The sequence below is a fragment of the Camelus ferus genome, chromosome 2 (genome assembly GCF_009834535.1).
Source record: "Camelus ferus isolate YT-003-E chromosome 2, BCGSAC_Cfer_1.0, whole genome shotgun sequence".
Taxonomy (NCBI): domain Eukaryota; kingdom Metazoa; phylum Chordata; class Mammalia; order Artiodactyla; family Camelidae; genus Camelus; species Camelus ferus.
This window is the reverse complement of record NC_045697.1, coordinates 101,558,685-101,582,360: the sequence shown is the minus strand read 5'-3', so window position 1 is coordinate 101,582,360 and position 23,676 is coordinate 101,558,685. Positions and strand designations below refer to the sequence as shown.

At 35.2% G+C, this 23,676-nt stretch overlaps 2 long non-coding RNA genes across 2 annotated transcripts in view; one reads left to right on the top strand and one right to left on the bottom strand.

Moving 5' to 3' along the window:
- Nucleotides 1–23,676, top strand: part of LOC106729929 — a 172,061-nt gene that overhangs the window by 71,929 nt on the left and 76,456 nt on the right. Inside the window, exons 3-5 of the long non-coding RNA XR_001366352.2 lie at nt 1,021–1,102; nt 4,441–4,477; nt 22,933–23,045. This is a non-coding gene — a long non-coding RNA (uncharacterized LOC106729929). The remainder of the gene's footprint in view (nt 1–1,020; nt 1,103–4,440; nt 4,478–22,932; nt 23,046–23,676) is intronic.
- On the bottom strand, nt 9,967–23,397 carry LOC116658709. Its single transcript, XR_004313991.1, has 3 exons — nt 23,293–23,397; nt 14,480–14,482; nt 9,967–9,982 (listed from the first exon to the last, which is right to left on the bottom strand). It is a non-coding gene; the product is annotated as an uncharacterized LOC116658709 (long non-coding RNA).

The window sequence follows — 23,676 nt, the reverse complement described above, 5'->3', positions numbered from 1 at the left end:
GGTCTTTTGAATTTTCAACACTAAATATTTTTTATTGGCCATGTTTTCCGCCAAAAGCAGAGAATGCCTGGCTGCAGAGATAGAAAGAAGGCTGGAGCTGACTTTAACGAATGAGCAGTGGTGAAGGAGGGAGAAAGAGTCATGAAGGCATTTAAACTCCTGGTTTCTGTTTGTCCTGAGCCCAGCTGCATCTGTGTCTTTGAGATACCCTTACATATAGTCTTATGTTAAAGTCCCCTTTAAAAAATTTATACTACCCCTGATTTGGTTTTTTTAGTTGTTAACAAAAGCATTCTAGTATATATATTTCTCAGGACCCAAGATACTTTACATTAATATTGTCTATACGTGTCTATGTTATTACAAAACAAAATACAATATAAAAATAAAACATAAAACATGATTCCTGACTTCTGTCATTCCACACAGAAAGGCTATGGTCCTTCTTAGATGTTAGCAAATAGTCCCAAACCCTTGAAATTTGATAACTGGGTGTCACCTGGGTGGTGTACATCAGTGTTTTCCTGATATATCAAAGATAATCTTATCTTATTCAGTATTAAACACTTTACATATTTTATTTTTTCCTGAAAGACAATATTTATGTATTGGATCATGTTTTCCTTTTGGTTTTTCCTTGTACTTTAACTATCTTTTCTCAATGGTACAGAGTTAGCTTTACTGCTTTTAGTGGTATGTGTGTGTATGTGTGTATATAAGTATGTATAGGTGTATTTATATATATATGTGTGTGTATATATATATATAATCCAAATACATGCACATATATAAAGTTTTATGTATATATATATAAAACTTGACCTTTGTTAAAACATTTATTTAATTGTCCCTTTTTGCCCTAAAAAATCACAGTCTAAGGAAGTCTTAACCTACATTAAAAAGTGCATATAAATTAAAATACAGCAAAAATATTTCATTTTACTGAGAATCCTCACTTTCTTCATAGGTCATAGAAACTTATGCAGCCATACTAACTACTTTCCTTCTCTCTTTATTTAGAAATTCTAATGGAAACAGCCATATAAAAATACTTTTCAAAGGTTTCCAGGGACTGTAAGCCTTCCTTGATTTGTAATTAAAAGTAAGTTTTATATGAAAACGAACATATGTGTATATATGCATGACTGGGACTTTATGCTATACACCAGAAATTGACACATTATAACTGACTATACTTCAATTAAAAAAAGTAAGTTGCAGGGTGATGTCAGCAAAATGGCAGAATAGGAAGCCCCAGACCCTCCCAACAGAGACATCCACTCAACAATAAATGGACCAAATTCCTTTGTGAGAAATTGAGAATCAGTTAAGAGGCACCTGCACTCCAGGGGAGCAGTGAAACCAGCCAACATCAAAGTTAGTAGGAAAATTTGTGGCACCCACTCTGCCAGGCTGGACTGGAGAAAACTCCCAACTCTTGGCTTTTCTCTGGTGAGGGAAAGAGAAGAATGAAGCATATATCCAACTGTTCAGACTTTTCAGGGATCGGCCTGTGGGACTGGTTTCTGTTTTGCCTGAAGCTAAGCACTGACGGGAAAGGGTGCCAGCTCCAGGGCAGCTGAGAATTAGGTGATGATTTGGATTAGCACACACTCTTTCTTAATATTTCCTCCCCCTAGCTCCGTGCAGAGAAAATCCCCTACTCCTGGCCTCTCCCTGGAGAGGGAAAGAGTTGGAGCATGTGTCCAATGTTTACTTTTTCTGCGGGGAGGGCTCTCTTCCTCTCTCTCTTTACCTTTATGTTTTCTTAGCTTTTAAAATCATGTCTCTTTTTTTTTTTTTACATTTTTTTGTTGAGTGATAGTCATTTTACAATGTTGTGTCAAATTCTAGTGTAGAGCACAATTTTTCAGTTATTCACGAACATATATACATTCATTGTCACATTTTTTTTCCGCTATGAGCTACCAAAAGATCTTGTATATATTTCCCTGTGCTGTACAGTATAATCTTGTTTATCTAGTCTACATTTTAAAATCCCAGTCTGTCCCTTCCCACCCCCCACCCCCTTGGCAACCACAAGTTTGTATTCTGTGTCTATGAGTCTGTTTCTGTTTTGTATTTATGTTTTGTTTTGTTTTGTTTTTTAGATTCCTCATATGAGCGACCTCATATGGTATTTTTCTTTCTCTTCTGGCTTACTTCACTTAGAACAACATTCTCCAGGAACATCCAAGTTGCTGCAGACGGCGTTATGTTGTCGGTTTTTATGGCTGAATAGTATTCCGTTGTATAAATATATCACATCTTCTTTACTCAGTCATCTGTTGATGGACATGGCTGTTTCCATGTCTTGGCTACTGTAAATAGTGCTGCTATGAACACTGGGGTGCAGGTGTCATTTTAAAGTAGGGTTCCTTCTGGATATATGCCCAGGAGTGGGATTCCTGGGTCATATGGTAAGTCTATCCCTAGTCTTTTGAGGAATCTCCATACTGTTTTCCACAGTGGCTTTCCTTGGTTCCCTCTCCCACTCTTAATGATTTAGATGTCTTCTTTTACAATTTTGTGTTTATTCTTTTTGTAATTCATGGCAGTTATCTCCTTTCCAGTTATGAGTTTCTCATTTTTGTAGCATCCTGCTTCTTTTCTATTTAGAGTAGACCTGTCAATATTTCTTTTAGCATGGGTTTAGTGTTGCTAAACTCTTTTAGTTTTTGCTTGTCTGTGAAGTTTTTTATCTTAATCATCTCTTTATTTTTCACTTCATGCTTTTTTTTTAATTGCGGCAAAAGAACATTAGGAACATAACATGAGATCTACCCTCTTAACAGATTTTTCACATGTAGAATGAGAGTAATATTAACTATAAGCACAATGTCGTACACAAGCTCTTTAGAACTTACTCATCTTGTATAACTGAACCTTTATACCTGTTGAATAGCAACTCCCCATATGACATACTTGTTGAAGATCATTTGACCGTAAATGCCTATATTCTCCTTTCTCAAGGTTGTTTTGGCTATTCGGTGTCCTTTGTGATTCCATATGAATTTTAGGATTGTTTTTTCCCATTTCTGCAGAAAAATACCAGAGATTTTGATAGGCATTGTATTGAATCTGTAGATTGCTTTGGGTATTATGGACATTTAAAAATATTGAATCTTAACATCCATTAATACAGGACTTATTTGTGTTTTCTTCAATATCTTCCAATAATGTTTTGTAGTTTTCAGTGTACAGATCTTTTATTTCCCTGGTTAGGTTTATAATTATTTCATTCTTTTTGACACTATTGTAAATGGGATTGTTTTCTTAATTCCCTTTTCATACTGTTTGTTGTTAGTATATAGAAACACAACTAATTTTTGTATATTGATTTTTGTATCCTGCAGCTTTACTGAATTTATTATTTCTAACAGTCTTTCAGTGGAATCTTAAGGTTTTCTGTATGTAAGATCTTGTCATCTGTAAACAGAGACAATTTTGTTTCTTCCTTTCTTATTTGAATATGTTTTATTTCTTTTTCTTGCCTTATTGCTCTGACTAGAACTTCTAGTACTATGTTGAATAGGAATGGTGAGAGTGAGCATCCTTATCTTGTTCCTGATCTTAGAGAAAAAGCTTTCAACCTTTCACCACTTAGTATGATGTTAACTGTGGGCTCGTCATATATAGACTTTATTGTGTTGAGATACATTCCTACTATCACCAAGCCTTTTACCTCTATTCTCTACCTCTCAGGCATCTAGAATATAACTGGGTCCTGGCAGTGCTCAGTGACAGGCAAGACAGAAGCCAGTCCCTTGGGCAGCAACCAGAGAAGATGGAATATTGGATGCACAGTCTAACTCTTTCCTTTCCCAGGGATAAACTGGGATTTGGGATTTTTTACCCACTTGCTTAAGGCTGAGTTACATGACCATGTGCATGCTCTTCCAAACTGCTGCCTTTGTTCTCAGCAGCCCCCAACCTGTGGACCTTTCCTGTCAGTGCTCAGATTCAGGCAAGGCAGAAACTAGTTCCTCAGGCAGTGCCCAGAAATATCAGAACTTAGGATATATTGTCCTGTCCTTTCATTCCCTCCCCAGGCTGATCCTGGGAATGGAGGGTTTCCTCCTGATTGTGTGGCACATTATCAGGGGGAGGGCTTACAGTGGTAGGGAATCTCAGACTTTCCTACTGGCTTCAATAGGGCTGTTTTTGCACTTGCTAGAAGCTTCTAAGCTGGTTTCTGGATGTCTCAGAGAATTGGGCTGTGAATTGTTGTTGAATCATTGTGTCCGAGGAGAGTAGGGCTTCTTATTGTCATCTTGTTGACATCATTCCATCTTGCCTTCATCTTAAAAACATTTATTAATTTGCTACTGCATATTGAGAGCTGTGCTAAACTCTGGAGATTCTGAAGTTACATTTCATTATACAGACTGCCGTAGGTGCTTTGTTCTTGTAACTCTGATTTTCTTTCTTTGTTTTCAGAATAATAACTTGTTTCTTCATCTTCAAGTTGTGACCGGTAAGTTCCTTTTCCTTTTGTTTTATAAAGCACTGGGGATCTGAACATGTTTCAAACTGTTACAGTCAATATTCCTACTGATGCTGAATTTATTTCATTTGTGAACAGTGGTACCCCTTTCAAGTTGGCTCTTGAATCTTTATGATACAATCCTAGCGGTAGTCTTTGATAATTTCTTATTTTCTGGATAGGATGTTTCAAACTCATCTTGTACCTTCCTTCCCTAGCCATGGGATCAGCCATTTCTTCAAAAATCTCTCTTCTTTTTTGGTGGGTAATGATATTTAAAAACTACAATGTTGGTGTTATTCCTTAGCATTTTAAATCAGTGATATAACATTCTTTCTCTTTCTTTCTCATTGTTAAACCATTCTGGCATCTATTGCTGTGAAACAAACCACCCTAAAGCTTAGTGGCTTAAAGCAACAATTTGTTGTTGTCTCTTAACAATTTTGTGGGTTAGCTGGACTCATCTGGGCACTTATTCCTTAGGGAGTCTCTTGAGATTGCAGTTAGATGGTGTTCAGACTGAAATCATGTGAAGGTTTGAATGGGGTGGATGTACAAGATGGCCTCTTCACTCATATGTCTGACACCTCAGCTAGGAAGGCTGGAGAAATTTGGGACTGGCCTGCCATCTATGTGTGTCTTCATTTAGTCTCTCTACAATGCCAGACTGAGCTTCCTCACATCATGTGGGTCTCAGAATTGTTGGGCATTTTGCTGTGGTGGCTAGGCATCCACCAAAATAAGTGTTCTAAAAGACCAAGGCAGAAACTACAGGTTTCTTCTGATCTAACCTCGGAAATCACACAGAATCACTTCCACCACAGTCTATTGGTTACAACAGCCAGCCAGCCCATATTCAACGTAGGGGGACACTATACTTGTCTAATAGGGATTCACGTGGTAATATTGTAGGGCCATACTTGGACGTTATCTATGATATACCATTTCTGTTAATAGCATCCTTTAGATCTAAATGCATGCAGTTGGATCATATTACTTTTCTTGGCGATATTTTTCAGAGGTGCCTCTACTACTTTTTCTAAGAATCAGCTCCCCGTTTTCTAATTTACCTATTTCTGTACTTTTTCATCAAACTCTTCCACCAGACATTTGTTTATCCTGCACACTTCTGTCTTCCAAGTCTGTTTAAATGTCACGTCTTCAGATAAACTCTGTGACTGTTTTATCTAAAATAACAACTTCTTTCTACCCCATTTCTGTCTCTAACTTTTTATCCTACTCTATTTTTCTTTACAGCATTAATCTCTAAATAACATTGTTACATAATGACTTGTTTATATGTCCACTTATTTACATATTTGCCTACAGTGTCTGGAATGTAATAAACCTTTACCAAATATTTGTAGGATAGATAATTGAATAGAGTGAACACTTTTACTCATCTTGCCTTCTTAAGAAATTTTTTTCTCAACCACTTTTGAGTTAAATTATGAGTTCATTTATTTCTATTTTTACTTAATAACCATAGTATTTAATTTAACAATACTTTATGACTGCACTTTTAATTTTTTTCTTTTCATGCTAGATTTATTTAGCAAGATTTTTTGATATTTCCAAGTGATTTGGGTATTTTTGTTGACAATTATCAGTTTCACTTTGCAATCAGAGAATGTTAGCTGTACAATGTATGTTTCTTGGCATTTATTGAGATTATTTTCATGAACTACTACTACATGGTAATTTTTTTTTTTTTTTTTTTTTTTTGGTAAATGTCCTCTAAAGTAAAGTTTAATTTATCTAATAAATAAACTTATTAATTGTACTACTCAAAATTTAGGAGAACTTGGTCAGTCTTTGTTTTGTAAAAAAGAGAGTTTTTTTCTAATTCTTATAACAAAAATCATTTTTCCATCAGTATTATCTTCTATTTCCTATATAAAAGTTAATGATTGTTTTATCTTTATTGAAATTAAATTGCTTATTTACTTTGTTTGAAATTAGTGTTACGATTTGCTTTCCTTTGGTCTGATTTTGCTTATTAAATCTTTGTTTCCTTTTGTTCTTAGAATTTTAATGTACAAATGTTAGGTGTGAATTTTGAAGTTGACTATTGTTAGATTTTGGCTTAATAGGAGAGTTCAGTTATTTTTTGTCCAAAATCTTTACAGTGATCTTATTTCTGTTGTCTTTCTTTTTTCATTTTGAATGTTTCTTTGTTGTTAGATTTCTTGTCTCTGATTTTCATTTTCTTTTTTCTGGTGATTGAAAGATAAAAATCTTGTTTGAACTTTAAAAAACAGTTACTTGAATTAAAAATGAAACTTGAAACTAAATCTTATCTAATTAAATTAAAGAATAAGAATTTTTGAATTCTATGTAAAATAAAGAATTGAGCATAATTTCCTTTCCGTTACCTTTTTTTTGATTTCCTAATGTAGTCTGGAGTTATACATGTTATTATTTTTGTTATTTGGTTATAGTTTTCAACCTTGTTTCTCTTTCAAGACTCAGTTTTGCTTTTTGCTTTGAATTTTGTAAACATAAATAACAAAGACTTAACAAATTGAACCCCAGTATTTGATATTCTCATCTTTTTTTTTTTTAAATAGACTTCCTCCCGTACACACACATACAATCTGAGTTTCAGTTGGTCACATATCCATTCAGCTAGAGATTTTAGTTTCTAATCTCCCTGTAGCTAAGTGAGGCCATGTGACTAAGTTTTGCTCAACTGGATGTAAGCAAAGTAATGTGTGCAATTTCCAGATTAATTTTATATAAGGAAATGACTTGCTTTCCACACCCTCTATGTCCCAATTTCTGTGGCCTAGATTGTACATATGACTGTCCTTTCCATCTTTAACCTTATTCGTGAGGACAACACTCTAGGGGATGGCAGAGCAAGAAGGTAGAAGGGATTTGGGTCCTCACATGACCTCATGGACTGTCTGCCTACTTACCAGGGACGGCCTTTCCTGTCTAGACTCTTATAAGAGAGAGAAGTAAACTGTAATCTTGTGTGAGCCATTGAATTTTGCAAGTCTTTTGTTTTAGTTTCTCAGCCTATTCCCTAATACATCATATTTTCAGGTTTTCATATTTTAAATTGCTTGAGATAGTCCTTTCATGTTTCTAGTTTCTCATTCTTTTTATTTTCTCTTAATATAGTAAAGAAATTTTTGTGTTTAATTTTTCAATTAGATGTATAGATGGACAGTATATTTGTTAAGCCATTTCATCATGTTATCTTGTCTGAATCGCCACATTTTTTTTCTCCCCAAATTCTGAAGATAGTTCTGGTTTTCTGGGTTCAGTGAGACAGGCCTGACTTTCTTTTTTATTCTTCAAAGGTAATCTATTTCTGCCTGAATTAAAAAAAATCTTATATTGGAATTTAAAATTTTGTTTACTTTATATTTAATTTAACCCATTTTATATAAATTTTGCCTGAAATTTGGTAAGCCTTTTGAGTTATCAATGTCTATGCTTTTTTTTCCCCCTCTGCTTCAGGGCATTACTATTTTTCCCTTCTAATAAATCTTTGATGATTACTTCTGCTCCCTTTCTCACTGGTGGTGACTATTTAAATATTGAATTTTCTTTTTCACTGTAGTTATCAAATTCTTGGGGAATTTCTCTAAGTTGTTACTGATTAAGTTGTATGCAGTCTTAATTCTGTACTTTACATGTTCCAGTGCATATTTTAATTATTTCATATTTTATTGTGCTTTCTTAAGGTCTTCTTTGCATTTTAATTTTTCTCTGCCAGGTCAGTTTTCATGTATGTCATATCTCTCATTTCACTGAGTCCATGATTTCTTATATTTCACTGAGATTAAAAAAACAATATAAGCTTTTATTTCTTGGGTAAATATTATTTAGAGGTAGACATCTCTATGTATTTTTAGGGTAATAGCTAAGTTCTTTCGTATATATCACAGAGGAATTTTATTTTAAAGGTCCCCTATTCCCCATTTCTTTCTGATGTTTTTAAACTTGAATGAAGAATTATTTCTTTGGGCCTGGTATTTGTCAAGTAACATGATAGTTTCATTCCCTTTGAGTTTATGTATTATTCACACCTTTATTGCTAGAATTCCCCCCCTCAGCTCTTAAGCTGACAACCAACTTCAAGAGCACAACCTCCAGCAAATTTCTGGTGTATAGCAGACATTCATGTAGGATCACTTTGTTCGATAGTGTGAGAAAATTTCTTCTTCTTTTAGTTTTTAATTCTTAAATTGTGAGGGAGTAAATTTATTTTTGGAATTAAAAATATTTTGAAATTTGGCTGATTTGTTTTAGATAGTCCATGAGCAGAGTAATGTCTGGAGGGCATTCTTCACTATGCTCTAACTAAAACCTTAATTTACCTCCAAAGAGTATACACCATGACCACCCATCCTCTGCCAAGTGTTTAGCACTAAACGTTGATGCTTCCTCAATGTGTGGCGAGAGAGAGAGGTAAATGTGAGCGTGGAGGGGAAATCTTCAGTATTAAGTCAACTGGTATGTTAGGACCTTTTCCAATTCGTTCCTATAAAGCCGAATAGGTGTTTTAGAGGTCATGTCAATGATTATTTTTAGATCCTATTGAAGCTATAATTAGGCGTAAATAATTAAACAACAGCTGATTTTTTTTTTTTTTACATGTTTCTATTGCCCTTTAACTCTCATCACTTCTTTTTCTTTTTATGGGACGATAAGGAAGTGTGTGTCAGTTTCCGTTAAGTCAGCATCATCATGACCTCAGTGTTCTAATATTTCACCTCAGTTTTGTTTTAAGCCTCTTTATGCTTTGGGGAGAAAATTTCTTATTCTTTTGATCTAAAAATGAATAGATGTGAACTTCAAGCTCAAAGCTGTGCAGAGCTGTCATCGGCATTCCCAAAGGTGCATAATTGCCTGTGGGAAAGACTTGTTTTGTCTGAAAATCCTCTGAATGTTCATGAAAATTTATAGAAGTCAATTTGGCGCCTCACTCTGGGTAGTGGGACTGTTTTTTAGGCTTCCCCAGAAGTAAGTAATGGGTGGAAATGGTCACTTACAGTGTCTTTACAGAAATAGTCCTACAAAGGCAAAAATGCATTAGAAACTTGGGACAGATACAAACATTTCTGACAAGCAGCTTAATCATAATACATATCCATTCTCTTCCTCAAACTTTTAAATACTTTGCTCACAAAAGCACGCAAAGTCTTTGCAGAACCTCTTACAGGCTTTGCAGGAGATTCCCAGGAACTTAGAGGGTGTATTTACCCAGTTTTGGATGCCACATATTCATAGTCTTCATCTAATCAGATTAATCCATTTAGCATTTTTCAGATGTGAATTACCTTCTGTATTTAGGCCCTGGACTGTCGCATTGTGGAACTGGCTTTTGTTCTAGCAGAAGTTCCCTCACTGACCTGATTTTTGCTCTCTCTTTCCCGCCTTGATCTTTCATTATTTTCATAGGTCCTTGTTCTCAATGCAGTGACTTGTCTTAATCTTGGCAACTGTGTTCTCTCTAACCCTCATTTGTCTAGTTTTGATCTGTAGTTCCAAGTTGGTTATCAGTTTCCAGCCTTTTCTAGTATCTAAACTCTAAATTCTGTTACCTTTGATTATCTGAATTTGGCTCCACTTCTAATTCTGTAGTTTTCAACTGTTGAAAGTCTTGGAATATCAGAACCACTGGCAAATTCATATGCAATGTATATGTGTGTTTAGGTGTGTTTATGTGACTACACTTCAATTTAACAAAATATAGATATTACAGAACATCCTAAGCTGTGTCCAAAAAATAACTACCCCTTAAATTAAAAAAAAAAAAACAAATATAGATGTACTTTTCCATCATGCCCTTCTCTCTGTGACTTCCCTGAATTCTGTAAGTTCTGTATTTTAAAGATATCAATATTGCAGAAATAGAAGATTCTGCATTTCCTGCTGCTTGGATTGCCTCAGGATCTAACACAGGACCACATAGTTATGCATCTCCTTCTTCAAGTTAGGGATTATTTAAGAATCTTAAATAATCTTTGTTATACTACACCCCCAGCCCCTACTGCCTGAGAGGTAATAAAACTACCAAATTAAAAGTATCATTAGGTGGAAGAGGAAGGGATAGGAAAGAAGAGGATTGGAAGGCTTTCTATTTATTCTTGGGAAACTGGTGTATTAAAGAAATTACATTCTTCCTTTGACAAACTTATTTGCCACCTTTTTTAAGATGAAGGGGTTTTCTCAGTTTAGATGGTCTCTGGAGACTAATGACAGGGTTCTTTTTAGGTAAGTTAGTAATAATTCCTATCCTCATAACATTTTCAGTCCCATGAAAAATATATGAAGTCATCTTGTCCTTGTATGTTTCCTTTTTGGAATGTTGATAATATATTCAAGGGAACAAACAAGTCATGAAGGTACAGGGGCGTGACATTTAATAATTGGTGACCTTCATCTTGAATGGTCAGCACTTATTACAAACATACAAGGGAAAAAGCCAGAGTAGAGAACCTTAACTCAGGAAAGAGAAATAGTGACTGGTAGCTAATGATGAGTCTTTTACAAAAGGTAACCATCACTGTGATTTTTAATTTAAATATATCTTAACATATTTATAGAATAATTTCTAATTCTTCTGCTGTATTTTGTTTTAAATAAAATTGAAAATCTTCCTTTCTTTGTGTATATTTAAACACTTCTAATTTTATTCTACCTGGTCTCATGTTTAGAACCCTTTGATGTTAAATATTTTGGTAAGTTAGCTACCTTCTGTTGGATCAACTGTTAGCTACTTACATTATAAAGTTATCATTTTTGCTTTAGTTTAGTTTGTTTAGTTAGCTTTTTTGCAAAATGTTTTTCATTTTGATTTTGCTTAGTTTGTCCTTTTACTTTCCAATACTCCATATTTTCTCAATTACTGTGATTTTTTCATCTTAATTGATCTATCATTGATCTCCTAACATTCTTACTGTCATTCATTATTAAGGTAGTGCCAGAGATGCACCTTGTGCTTTATATAGATTATTGAATACAAATGAATGGGTTACTGCTTGGGATAGAGCTATCTACCTTAGGGTATGATGTTTTCATAGTACCTGTGGTAACTGAATTGCTATGACGTTCTTAACTAATGGAGGTAAAAGGCTTTCATGGCAGAGGGCTATTGAGATGAAGTCACAGTACTCACTTCGTGCCGTAGTGATAGGAATGCTGAGTCTAATATTTACTTATTAGAGAGAAGTGATGTACCTTCTAATCTTTTGAAATTATATGTCAGCATGTATGATAGTCATAGGAAAATACATCTATAACCTTATATATTTCCTCACTGATTAATAGGGTAATCAAAAGAAAAATCATTATAGCTCAAAACCCCTAGGGCAGCTAGCAGGGACATTATGCTCGATTTGCAGAAAATCTTCCAAGCTTGCTTCTATGTACAGTAAAATGTTTTACTGAGCAAACTAAATCAATAAAGAGTAAGAAACGTAAAATGAGATAGGATACATATACTTAAAATTCTAAAGATGTTTTTTGACCTACAGCACGATTGGACAAAACCTAAATGATCAAAATTTGCATTACTCTTTGTAAGTTGTTTGAAAAAAAATTAACTCAATTTTTAGTTCCAGAATTGAATTAAGGTATCTATATTTGTGCTGCAGTCTCAGTATTCTCCTAGGAGAGCAAATGAATCACAAAATAAACCCACCCCTTTAAACATAGAGCCAAGCCGTCACCAAGCACTTGGGCTGCAGTCTTCACCTTCCTTAAGCAGTGGAAGCCCTTGTGATTTTAAATCCAAGATTAAAAAAAAAAATATTTTGGAACTCTTCCTGCTGTGTGAAGTTTCTTGATTCTTTCTCATTGTCTTTGCCCACTAACCCCATAGATTTTTTTTTTTTTCTTTTTACTGTGTCCTTGGGCACGTGCAGAGAAGAAACCATTAAATAAAGGTGGTGTCCTTGTTTGGTAATAGAGGCTGGTCTTGCTACCAGCTCGTGTCTGAAAGATCATCGCATTAGCATACTAACCGATGATTTTTTTTGTTCTGTCTTCAACATAATGGTTTTAAATTTAATATATTCAACTCATAGTCTCATTAGGGGCTGTGAATACGACATGGGTGTTTGTGGAGCATACATTAAACTCTGGTTTAATCATAATATACTGTAATACATGGAGTAAGGAGTTGGGCACGCTAAGAGGTTTCAGGAGCAAGAAAAGAGATGCACAAAACCTTTAATTTTATTAATTTAGAAAGCATTTTTCTTCTGGCAAATTTTGATTTGTTAGTTTCCTAAATTCTAAGTGAACTCTGCTTGGCAATGGAGAGTTATAGTGAATTTAGTCTAACATTCCACTCCTAGCCCATATTCAGCCCCTGTTAAAGTAAGTATTTAAATAATCTCTGCTAAGTTCCTATACAACTTGTTCTTATAGACTTTCCAAGTCCTCATAGAGTTTCCTAGCATGAAGACTTGGCAGGGGATTCTGCAAAGATCCATGGCCCTTTCTAAAGAAAACTGCCCTGTGCCCAGACTCTGCTGATGGAGAGTGCTAGGCAGACAGCTCTCGGCCAGCTCTCCTCTGCTCTCTCCTCTACTCCCACCTGTGGTTTTTCTGCATGTGGTTTAACGCCAATATGATTGGGCCTGATGGGCTTCTAACCCAAGGGCAGTAGGCTGGCAGATGACTAAAAGACGGATCCTTGTGGCGAGTTTGGTCCATGTAAAGTTTACCTGTGCTCATTAGTGCTTGCTGTGGGTGATGTCGGTTAGGAAGGTCAGAGGCAGTTAGCAGAGGGAGACAATGCTAAACCGCTATGGCCACAGTGGAGCCAAATCATGGGTAAACAGAAGCTATGAGAAGGCAACAGAGATACACAGAGGGTGAAGAGATTGGTGGTAGCAGGAAAAGAAAGAAGGAAATACTCACAGAAGAGCTGTCACATTAGCGATGGGCCACTAGGGTGAGATCCAGTTCCTGCTGCTCAGCTTCCCAGCAGCCTTCTGCTCTGAACCACCTCCCAGTTTCAGGCTCCAAGAGGCCAGCTCTACTCCAGTCCTGTTCTTCGTGAAGCCCAACTAGATGGTTTGGCTTTTCCTGGGTACCCCTGAGGCTAGTCGTGGACATAGTTTTTTTCTTTCTTATCTTACTGGTATGGTCCACTTCACCACTTTCACTTTGTGTACAAAAGAGTTCATATTTATTTTACTTTTCAAATTAATACCGGCTTGAGTATTCACGTACCCAAATTATTAGAAAGTCCATTATCTTATTCATGAAGTTTTCTTCTCTTTCATTGTATTGAAAATGACTCGTAACCTTGGTCATACTTCTAAACTCTCACGGAGAAAGGAAGTCTTTGTTTTCTGCTGACTTTATTTCTGTCACCGCCACATGTTGCTGCTCAAAATGGAAGGCCTTGCAATTTTCTCTGCATTCAGTTCACTGATGCGGTGCTGTCACTGCAGATGTACTAGTAACTTTCAGCATAGGGAGGGGGATGTTCTAGAGGTCTCTCCCCATAGTGTTAAGTCTGTCTGTGGTCACATTAGTATTCTCATTAGTGCAACTATATTAATCAATAAAGTTTTTAATAATAACAATAATCTTTATTAAAAGAGATGCAGTCATGAGCTCAATGTTTGTGTTTCCAGGGGTCTCTTTAATCTAACTTCTATGCAATTTTTGCCCATACTTCCTCTATGGAGAACAGCTCTCCACACCAAGGGCTATTAGTAAGAGTGGCTTTCATTTGGTTATATAAATATAATGCTGCACCCATTCCCCAAGGCTTGGGGTACCCACTTGTCTTGCATATATGTTACTAGGAAATCCACTCATTAAAGAAGATATCCTCCTAGTTTATGCAATTATTAAAAAGGAAATATGCACACTAGATTCAAAAATCGAAAGATACAAAAGGGTTTATTTTGAAAAACAAATTTCTGTCTCATACTGTTCCCTGATTGTTTACTTCCTTTTTCCAGAGGTGTGTATATTTTATAATGATACTATATACATATACATAGACACATGCTACCATCCTACACATATAACTCTATGCTTTGTTCATTTTATAATCACAATTGCATAACAATATATATAAAGAAATTTCCTTATTCTTTTTAAAGGTGACATATATTCTGTCATATGCAGAGTATGATTTATTTAGTCATACATCTATTAATAAACATTTAGGTTTACCAATCTTTTGCTATTATAATGCTAGAAGATGTGTCTTTTATATATATCATTTAACACGTGTGTATAGCATATCAATAGGACCAACTTCCAGAAGTGTAATAGTTGGGCCAGAACGTAAGTAGGTAATTACAATTTGCAATTTTGGATACACATTTCAAAATCCTTCTCCATAGTTGTTGAAGTAATTTACACTCCCACACACTGTATATGAGAGGGCCTGTTTTACATACCTTTCCTGACCCTGTAGGTTACTAGATTTTTTTAATCTTTATTAACTTTTTGGAGAAAAATGAAATCTAACTATAGTTTTTATTTGTGTTTCTCTTAGTAAGAGTGCAATTGAACATTTTCCCATATGTTTACAAATCATATTTATTTTTCTGTAAACTCATAGTTTTTGCCTGGTTTTCCATTGAATTTTTGGTGTTTTTGCTGTTGGATTTTAGGATCTCTTTCTCTCTGTTATCTCTCTCTCACACACACTATAAAGAAATTAATATTTTGTTTGTAATATGAATAACAAATATTCCAATTTTTAACTGTTTTGGGAGGACACAGTGAGCTGTGTTTTCAGGATAATTATATTTATCAGTCTATATTTTCATGGCTTCTAAATTTCATGTTCTATTTAGAAAGCCTTTTCCAACCCAGAGACTATGAGACTAGCATTATGCATCCCACTGCCCATATTTCTGCCATTATCTGTATAGTAAGCCACCCACTACTTGAGATGACTTGAGTGAATCTCTGTTTCTTGTGACCTGAAAAGAATAACTTAAACTTGTGAGACAGTCAATAGGACAGAAAGAACATTTTAAAGGTGCATTGAACCATGATTTCCAGCAATGACATAGTCAGCAGGCAGGTCACCTTAGTGTGCAGGACTCACAGCTGTGGCAGTGTTTTTTTGAGCAAAGATTTGAACTCAGATACTCACCGAGACAGAGACAGAGTCTCAAATAGTAATAGCCCTGAAACAGGGACTTACTGGTGGGAAAATAGATGAACGTTTGATTTAGGAAATATTAAGCAAACATATTTAGAGTATGGACAACAGCAATTCAAACACATTTTTATCTACTTTAAATTTTTAATGTCTCTTTCCATCACATATTTCTGATGTATGTATTGAATAAATAATATGTGTAATTTCTATGTACATTAGTTTATTAGGCACCAAGAAGTTTAAAGAATTAGATGCAATAGTCTTTGACCTTCTGGAACTTAGAAGTTTACTTGAGAATTGATGAGTCAAGAAAATATGTATGTGTGAAACCAAGAATGTATTTGCAAGGATATGTATCAGCTAAAGCACTGCAAATTGTATTTATAGATGAGTAGAAGTCAGTGAGTTTTTAAAAGTGGGAAGTAGATTAAAGAGCAAAGATTACTCCTTTTACAAAAACATTTATCATTGTTGAAAGTTTAAACAGATGAGCAAAAAAAAAAAAAAAAAAAAAAAGGAGAGAGAGAGAGAAAAACATAACAGCACACCGGAGATCCACTTTGAGCATGTAGTGTCTCTTTCTTTCTCTGACTCAAATTACACATTATATACATTGTTTGGCAACCTTTTTTCATTAACAATAGGCTAGGGACATCTGTCATGTCATTGCATGTTCACCTAAAATATTTGTGGTGTTCTACTGAAGAGATATGCCATACTTATTTAGCCAATTCCGTGTTGTTGGAATTCTGGGTTAGTTTCTAAATGTTCAAGATTATAAACAATGGTGCTAAATATTTGTGTTTATCTTTATTTTGTTAGGCTACATTGAGTAACTGCAACTGAAGAGTCAAGTACCCTTTTTGAAAAAAGATTTTTGATATTCATTTATTCATTCATCCATCCATTCATTCATTCTTTATGCAGACAGATTACTCCGATTACACTCTCACCATGGCCTCATCAATACTTAATATCATCATTTATAAAAATCTGTATTAATCTGATGTACCAAAATAATGACTCACTGTAATTAGAATTTTCCAAGTTGCTAGTGAGACTAAATATCTTTTCACAAATATCTTTGCCTTATATATTTTGAGGGAGACAGTTTTTTTTTAACATTTTTTATTGAGTTATAGTCATTTCACAATGTTGTGTCAAATTCCAGTGCTGAGCACAATTTTTCAGTTATATATGAACATATATATATATTCATTGTCACTTTTTTTTTTGCTGTGAGCTACCGTAAGATCTTGTATGTATTTCCCTGTGCTATACAATATAATCTTGTTTATCTATTCTACATTTTGAAATCCCAGTCTGTCCCTTCCCACCCCTCACCCCCTTGGCAACCACAAGTTTGTATTCTGTGTCTATGAGTCTGTTTCTGTTTTGTATTTATATTTTGATTTTTTTTTAGATTCCACATATGAGTGATCCCATATTGTATTTTTCTTTCTCTTTCTGGCTTACTTCACTTAGAATGACATTCTCCAGGAGCATCCAAGTTGCTGCAGATGGCGTTATGTTCTCAGTTTTTATAGCTGAATAGTATTCCATCATATAAATATACCACATCTTCTTTATCCAGTCATCTGTTGATGGACATTTAGGCTGTTTCCATGTCTTGGCTACTGTAAATAGTGCTGCTATGAACACTGGGGTGCAGGTGTCATTTTGAAGTAGGGTTCCTTCTGGATATATGCCCAGGAGCAGGATTCCTGGGTCATATGGTAGGTCTATTCCTAGTCTTTTGAGGACTCTCCATACTGTTTTCCACAGTGGCTGCACCAAACTGCATTCCTACCAGCAGTGTAGGAGGGTTCCCTTTGAGGGATACAGTTTTTGAGTCAAGTGTTAGAGGGAAAAGTATAATTGTTTTGGGGCCACTAAGTGGTTAAGAGTTGTTTCTCAGATCAGTAAGTATTTTAAAGCCAGTCCTAACTTATAATTTTTAGTCATATTGCTTTTCTTCATTGGATAATACCTATTTATTGTAATGGAATGGAAAATATAAGAATAGCAAGAAGGAATGTAGTTCTAGAAAATTACAGCGAGAATTATATTTCCAGGACATTGGTGACAAAAACAAAGCAACTTGGGTTTCAAATTTTAATCATTTTTACCACCCCTACCTAACCGCACCTCATAGAGACGGAATGCACTTCTGATCATTGGCAAGTGGAGTGTGGTCCAGGCCGGCACTTCCATAGCCTTCCAGCATGGAAAGAAAGCCCCTTGTTCATGTTCTACATGATAGTCTGAAAGAGAATTCAGGGAGAAAGCAGGTTGTGTTGAATTCCTGATGTTTATATCCTAAGAGTGAAAACACATCCCTGTTGAGTTTGGGGTTACTCATTTTAGGTGAAAATTTTAAGCTGTCCATTTCACTTTCAGATGTTTCTGAAAGATGAACCAAAAATACTCCTGGTCACCCCAGTGTATGTATAGGACTCTAGGGACAAGAAGTTGAACCAGGCTAGAAGGTAGGAAATGGGTAACTGAAGTCACATGTGTCTGCCTGGACATGACCTGAGAAAGCGCTCTTGTCTCCTTTATTTCTTTATGTCTTTCATATTAAGACTGTCCCTCTTTCCTTTATATGCTGAGTCCCTGATCCCTGTTGTCATGGTATTTGGAGATGGAACATTTGGGAAGTAGTTATGGATAGATGAGATCATGAGGATGAGACCCTCATGGTGGGATTAGTGCCCTTGCAAGAAGAGACACCAAAGAGCTTGCCCTCTCTCTCTTTCATGTGACTCCTCTGAAGTCCAGGAAGAGCATTCTCACCAGAACCCGACCATGATGGCACTCTGATCTCAGACTTCCCACTGTCAGAAGAGCTGTGAGAAAATAATTTTCTGTTATTTAAGCCACTCAGTCTTCGGTATTTTGTTATGTCAACCTTACTAGATAATACAAGGGCTGACTAGTAGTTAAACAGACTTCCTGGGTTCTGCTCTGGAGTGGACCCGAGTCATCTCCTGATACAAATTTATAATTCACCCTGCTAAGGTTGAAGCCTAAACTGGCTTCTCAGTGGACAGTCGATAACCATTGCTTGTTAAAAGGTAGTAATGAGATAATAGAACTCTTCTGAATATATCTCTTCTGATAGTGAAATTAATACTTCAGATCCTGAAAAGTTTAATGATTATAGGACTTTTGATGTTTATAGCTTTCAAAAATTAGAGGTTAAAAAGTGTGGACATATTAAGGTACGAAAAACACTGAATAAGAATGGGGGGAGACAATGGAATATAAAATAAATAAGAAATACCCATATTTCTCATATTTGAGAAATAATGGCTTTTTTTAAAAGTAAAAATACTCTTGGACTCTTAATGTTGGCTTAATTATTAATAGTATAACACTTAGCTGAGCACATATATATTTTATTTTTATCAAAATGAAAATTTTAAAGTTTAAACTTCTATTAGAAAATCATTAGATTCATCAAAATGTAATCATTTATTCTCTGGGATCTGTGGACTCCCATTTGAGAAATACTGATATGAACAGAATGTTTGGATAAACTTCTAACAAGAGTATTTGATATAGAAAAATTAAAAAAAATTCTTCTTCATAAAAAATGAGTTAGAACCAAGTTCCCCATCCATAGTGCTACTCACTTCCTCAGATGTGCCACCTTAGAAAATTTTTGGCATGTTTTTCCTCCTCTACCTCTGCCATGCTTCTCCATTTGTCTTTCTTCCTTCCCTCCTGACTATCCTCTGCCTTCTCTCTTTCCTTCCTTTCTACTTTATTTTCTTCCCTTCTTCCTCTCACATACTGTGTGCCAGACAGTATTCCACATGCCCAAAGGAGCTTTTGTATTAATGGAGTGAGTGACAGTAAACCAATGAACAAGTGCATAGATAAGGTGTCGGATGCTGATAAACAATCAAGGAATATAAAGCAGGGTAAAGAGGAATAGGGGACACTGGGGGTGTTATTTTATAATTACCCATTCTATATAGGATGATCTGGGAGAACATCTTGGATAAAGTGGCATTAAACCAGAGATACAACTAAAGAGCGAGCACTGTAGGTAAAACTGGGAGAAGAGTATCCCAAGTGTAAGTTTAGGTGGGAGAGTATTTGGCATCTTTAAAGTGTCTTTAAAGAACAGAAAGGATTTTAGCATGGCTGGAGCTGAGTGAGTAAGACGGAGAGTGTAGGGAATGGTCTAAGAGACATCAGAGGGTAATATCACATAGTGCCTCGTAGGTCATTGCAGGGAATTTGGCTTTTACTCTAAAAAAGGTGCAAACTATTTCAAGGTTTTGCACAGAAATGATTGTCTCCATGGGTCCCTCACATTCCTGCACATCTTCAAAGGCATTAACAGATAATTTGCTCTGAATTGTCTTTTTAAGGATGTTTGCCTAGCAAGCAGCCTTGGAAGGTAGAGCTGTTTCCTTTCCTGTAGCAGGTTTGTTTATATTGCAGAATAATAAAGGCAAACATAGCTCCCTCTGGAAAGGAGGATAGGCAGGTTTACAGGAGCCAGGTATATAATATTGAGGCTTCCTGACTCCTATAACACAACCCACTGCATATACTGGCAGTAATACCTGTGTCCTCATAATATCCTTGGAGAACTGGGGCTTAGGAACTTATGCAACAATGTTGCATTAACTCCTTCTAGTACTGTGGGTAATGCATTGTCTTTTGTCTCTGATCCAGTAGTCTTGTGTCTCTGTCAGCATCTATAAACTGCAGCAGGCTACTTTATTAGCTTTCTAGTAGGTAAAATCTCAAAACTGTCATAGTTCCTGTCCTGTGAGATGATCTGACTTATGTGAAAGCACAATTCTGGCTGATGTGTGGAAAGTCAGGTGCAGAGGACCAACAGTAGAAGCAGGCAGGCTGGTTAGTAGGCTCTTGCAATAATCTTGGAGAGAAATAATGGTGGCTTGGACCAGAGGATAGAAGTAGTGATGTATATTGAATGTTAAACAAGGATTCAGTAATGAATTGGATGAAGCATGTGAAAGAAAGGGAAATGCCAAGGATGATTCTAAAATTCTTGCTCAGAGCAATAGGAGGAATGGATGGGAAACTGAAGAAATCTTGGGGTAGATGTGGAAGAGAACTAAAAAATGTATTTTGGTCATATTCAGTTTATTTTATTTTAAACTTTTTTGTTACCCCTGGCTTTATTGAGATATAATTGACATAAAGCATTATATAAGTTTAAAGTATAAATATGATGATTTAATATACCTAATATTGTGAAATGATTACCACAATAAGGGTACTTAACATCCATCAACTCGTGTGACTATAATTATTTAATTTGGTGAGAACACTTAAGATCTACACTCAGAGCAACTTTCATTGGTCAAGTATATAATACAGTATTGTTAACTAGAGTCACCATATTGTATATTACCCCCAGATTTATCCCCAGAACTTACTCATCTTCTAGCTAGAAGTTCACTTTGACATCATCTCCCATTTTGACCAACCCCTAGTCCTTGGCAACCACCATTCTACTCTCTATTTCTATGAGTTCCCATTTTCCTCTTTGTTTCTATGAGTTCCTTTTTAAAATTTTTTAGATTTCCTATATATGTGAGAGCATATGGTGTTTGCTTTTCTCTGCCTGACTTATTTCCCTTAGAATAATACCCTCTAGATCTATCCATGCTGTTGCAAATGTCAAAATCTCTCTTTTTTATGGCTAAGTAATATTCCATTGTGTGTGTATATACACCACATCTTCTTTATCCATTCATTTGTTGATAGACCCTTAAGGTGTTCTCGTATCTTGACTATTGTAAATAATGTTGCAGTAAATATGGGAGTGCAGACATCTCTTCAAGATAATGATATCTTTTCCTTTGGATATGTACTCAGAAGTGGATTGCTGGATCATACTGTGATTCTATTTTTAAGTTTTTGAAGAACCTCCATAATGTTTTCGATAGTGGTTGCATGAATTTAAATTCCCACTAACAAAGCACAAGGGTTCCTTTTTTCCTGCATCCTCACCAGCGTTTGTTATCACTTGTTTTTTTTTTGATAACAGCTATTCTAACAGATGTGGAGTGATGTCTCATTGTGGTTTTGATTTGCATTTCCCTCATCACTAGTGATGCTGGGTATCTTTTCAGGTACCTGTTGGTTATTTGCATGTCTTCTTTGGAAAAATGTCTATTAATATCCTTTGTTCATTTCAAATTGGATTACTAGGGTTTTGTTTTTTGTTTTTGTTTTTGTTTTTTTTGGCTACTGAGTTGTAGAAATTTCTTATATATTTTGGATATTAACTCCTTATCTACTATATGGTTTGCAAATATTTTCTCTTATTCCATAAATTGCCTCTTCATTTTGTTTATTGTTTCTTCTGCTGTGCAGAAACTTTTTAGTTTGATGTAGTCCCATTTGTGGTTTTTGCTTTTGATGCTTATGTTTTTGATGTCATATCCAAAAATTATTGCCAAGACAAATATTAAGGAGCTTTTTTGTTATGTCTTATTCTAGGAGTTCTATGATTTCAGGTCTTACATTTAAGTCTTTTATCTATTTCAAGTTAAATTTTGTGAGTGGTGTAAGATAGGGGCCCCATTTCATTCTTTTTCATGTGAGTATCTAATTTTCCCATTGCCATTTATTGAAAAGACTGTTCCTTCCCCACTAAGCATTATTGGCTCCCTTGTTAAATATTAGTTGACCAAGTATGCATGGGTTTATTCTGAGATCTCTACTCTATTCCATTGATCTATGTCTCTGTTTTTATGCCAGTGCCATACTGATTTATTTCCTATAGCTTTGCGATATAGTTTGAAATCAGAACATGTGAAGCCTGCAGTTTCGTTTTCTTTCTGAGGATTTCTTTGGCTATTTGAGTTTTTTTGTGGTTCTATACAAATTTTAGGGTAGTTTTTGCCATTTCTGTGAAAATGCTACTCAAATTTTGATAAGGATTGAATTGTAAGTATAGATGACTTTGGATAGTGTGGACATTTTAACAAAATTAATCCTTTCTATGAACAGGGAATATCTTTACATTTATTTATGTCTTCTTTGATTGCTTTCATCAATAGCTTTCATTATGCAGATCTTTCACATTCTTGATTAAATTTATTCCTAGGTACTTTATTGTTTGATGCTACTGTGAATGAATTTATTTTTTTTCTTTTTTCATATATTTTGTTGTTAGTGTATAGAAGTACAACTGATTTCTCTATGTTGACTTTGTATCCTGCAACTTTACTGAATTTATTAGTTCTAAATTTTTTTTTGCTGGGGTCTTTAGGATTTTCTGTATGTAAAATCATATTATCTGCAAACAAAGATGATTTCACTTCTTTCTTTCCAGTTGGATGCCTTTTATTTCTTTATCTCGCCTGATTGCTCTGGCTAGGACTTCCAGTACTATGTTGGATAAGAGTGGTGAGAGGCAGCAACCTCATCTTGCTCCTCATCTTAGAGGTAAGGCTTTGAACCTTTCACTGTTGCATGTGATGTTAGCTGTGGGGTTGTCCTACATGGCCTTTATTATGTTGGCATAAATTCTTTCTATACCCAATTTATTGAGAGTTTTTATCATGAAAGAATATTGAATCATCCTTGCATTCTAGGGATAAATCCTGCTTGATCATGGTTTATGATCCTTTAAATGTGCTGTTGAATTCAGTCTATAGTTTTCTTTTCTTGTAGTGTTCTTAATTGGTGTAACAGGGTAATTCTGGCCTGGTAAAATGAATTTGAGAGTGTTCCTTCCTCTTCAATTTTTTGGAAGAGTTTGATAAGAATTGGCATTAATTCTTATTTAAATGTTAGGTAGAATTCACCAGTGAAACCATTAGTTCTGGGCTTTTCTTTGTTGGGAGGTTTTTGATTACTGATTCAATCTCCTTACTAGTTATAGGGCTGTTCAAATTTAAACTTATTTATGATTCAGTCTGATAAATTTTATGTTTCTACGAATTTATTTATTTCTTCTAGGTTTACAATTTTTTTGGCACATAATTGTTCATAGTAGCTTCTATGATCATTTGTATTTGTGTGATATCCATTATAATGACTCCTCTTTCTTTATAGTTTTATTTGAGTCCTCTCT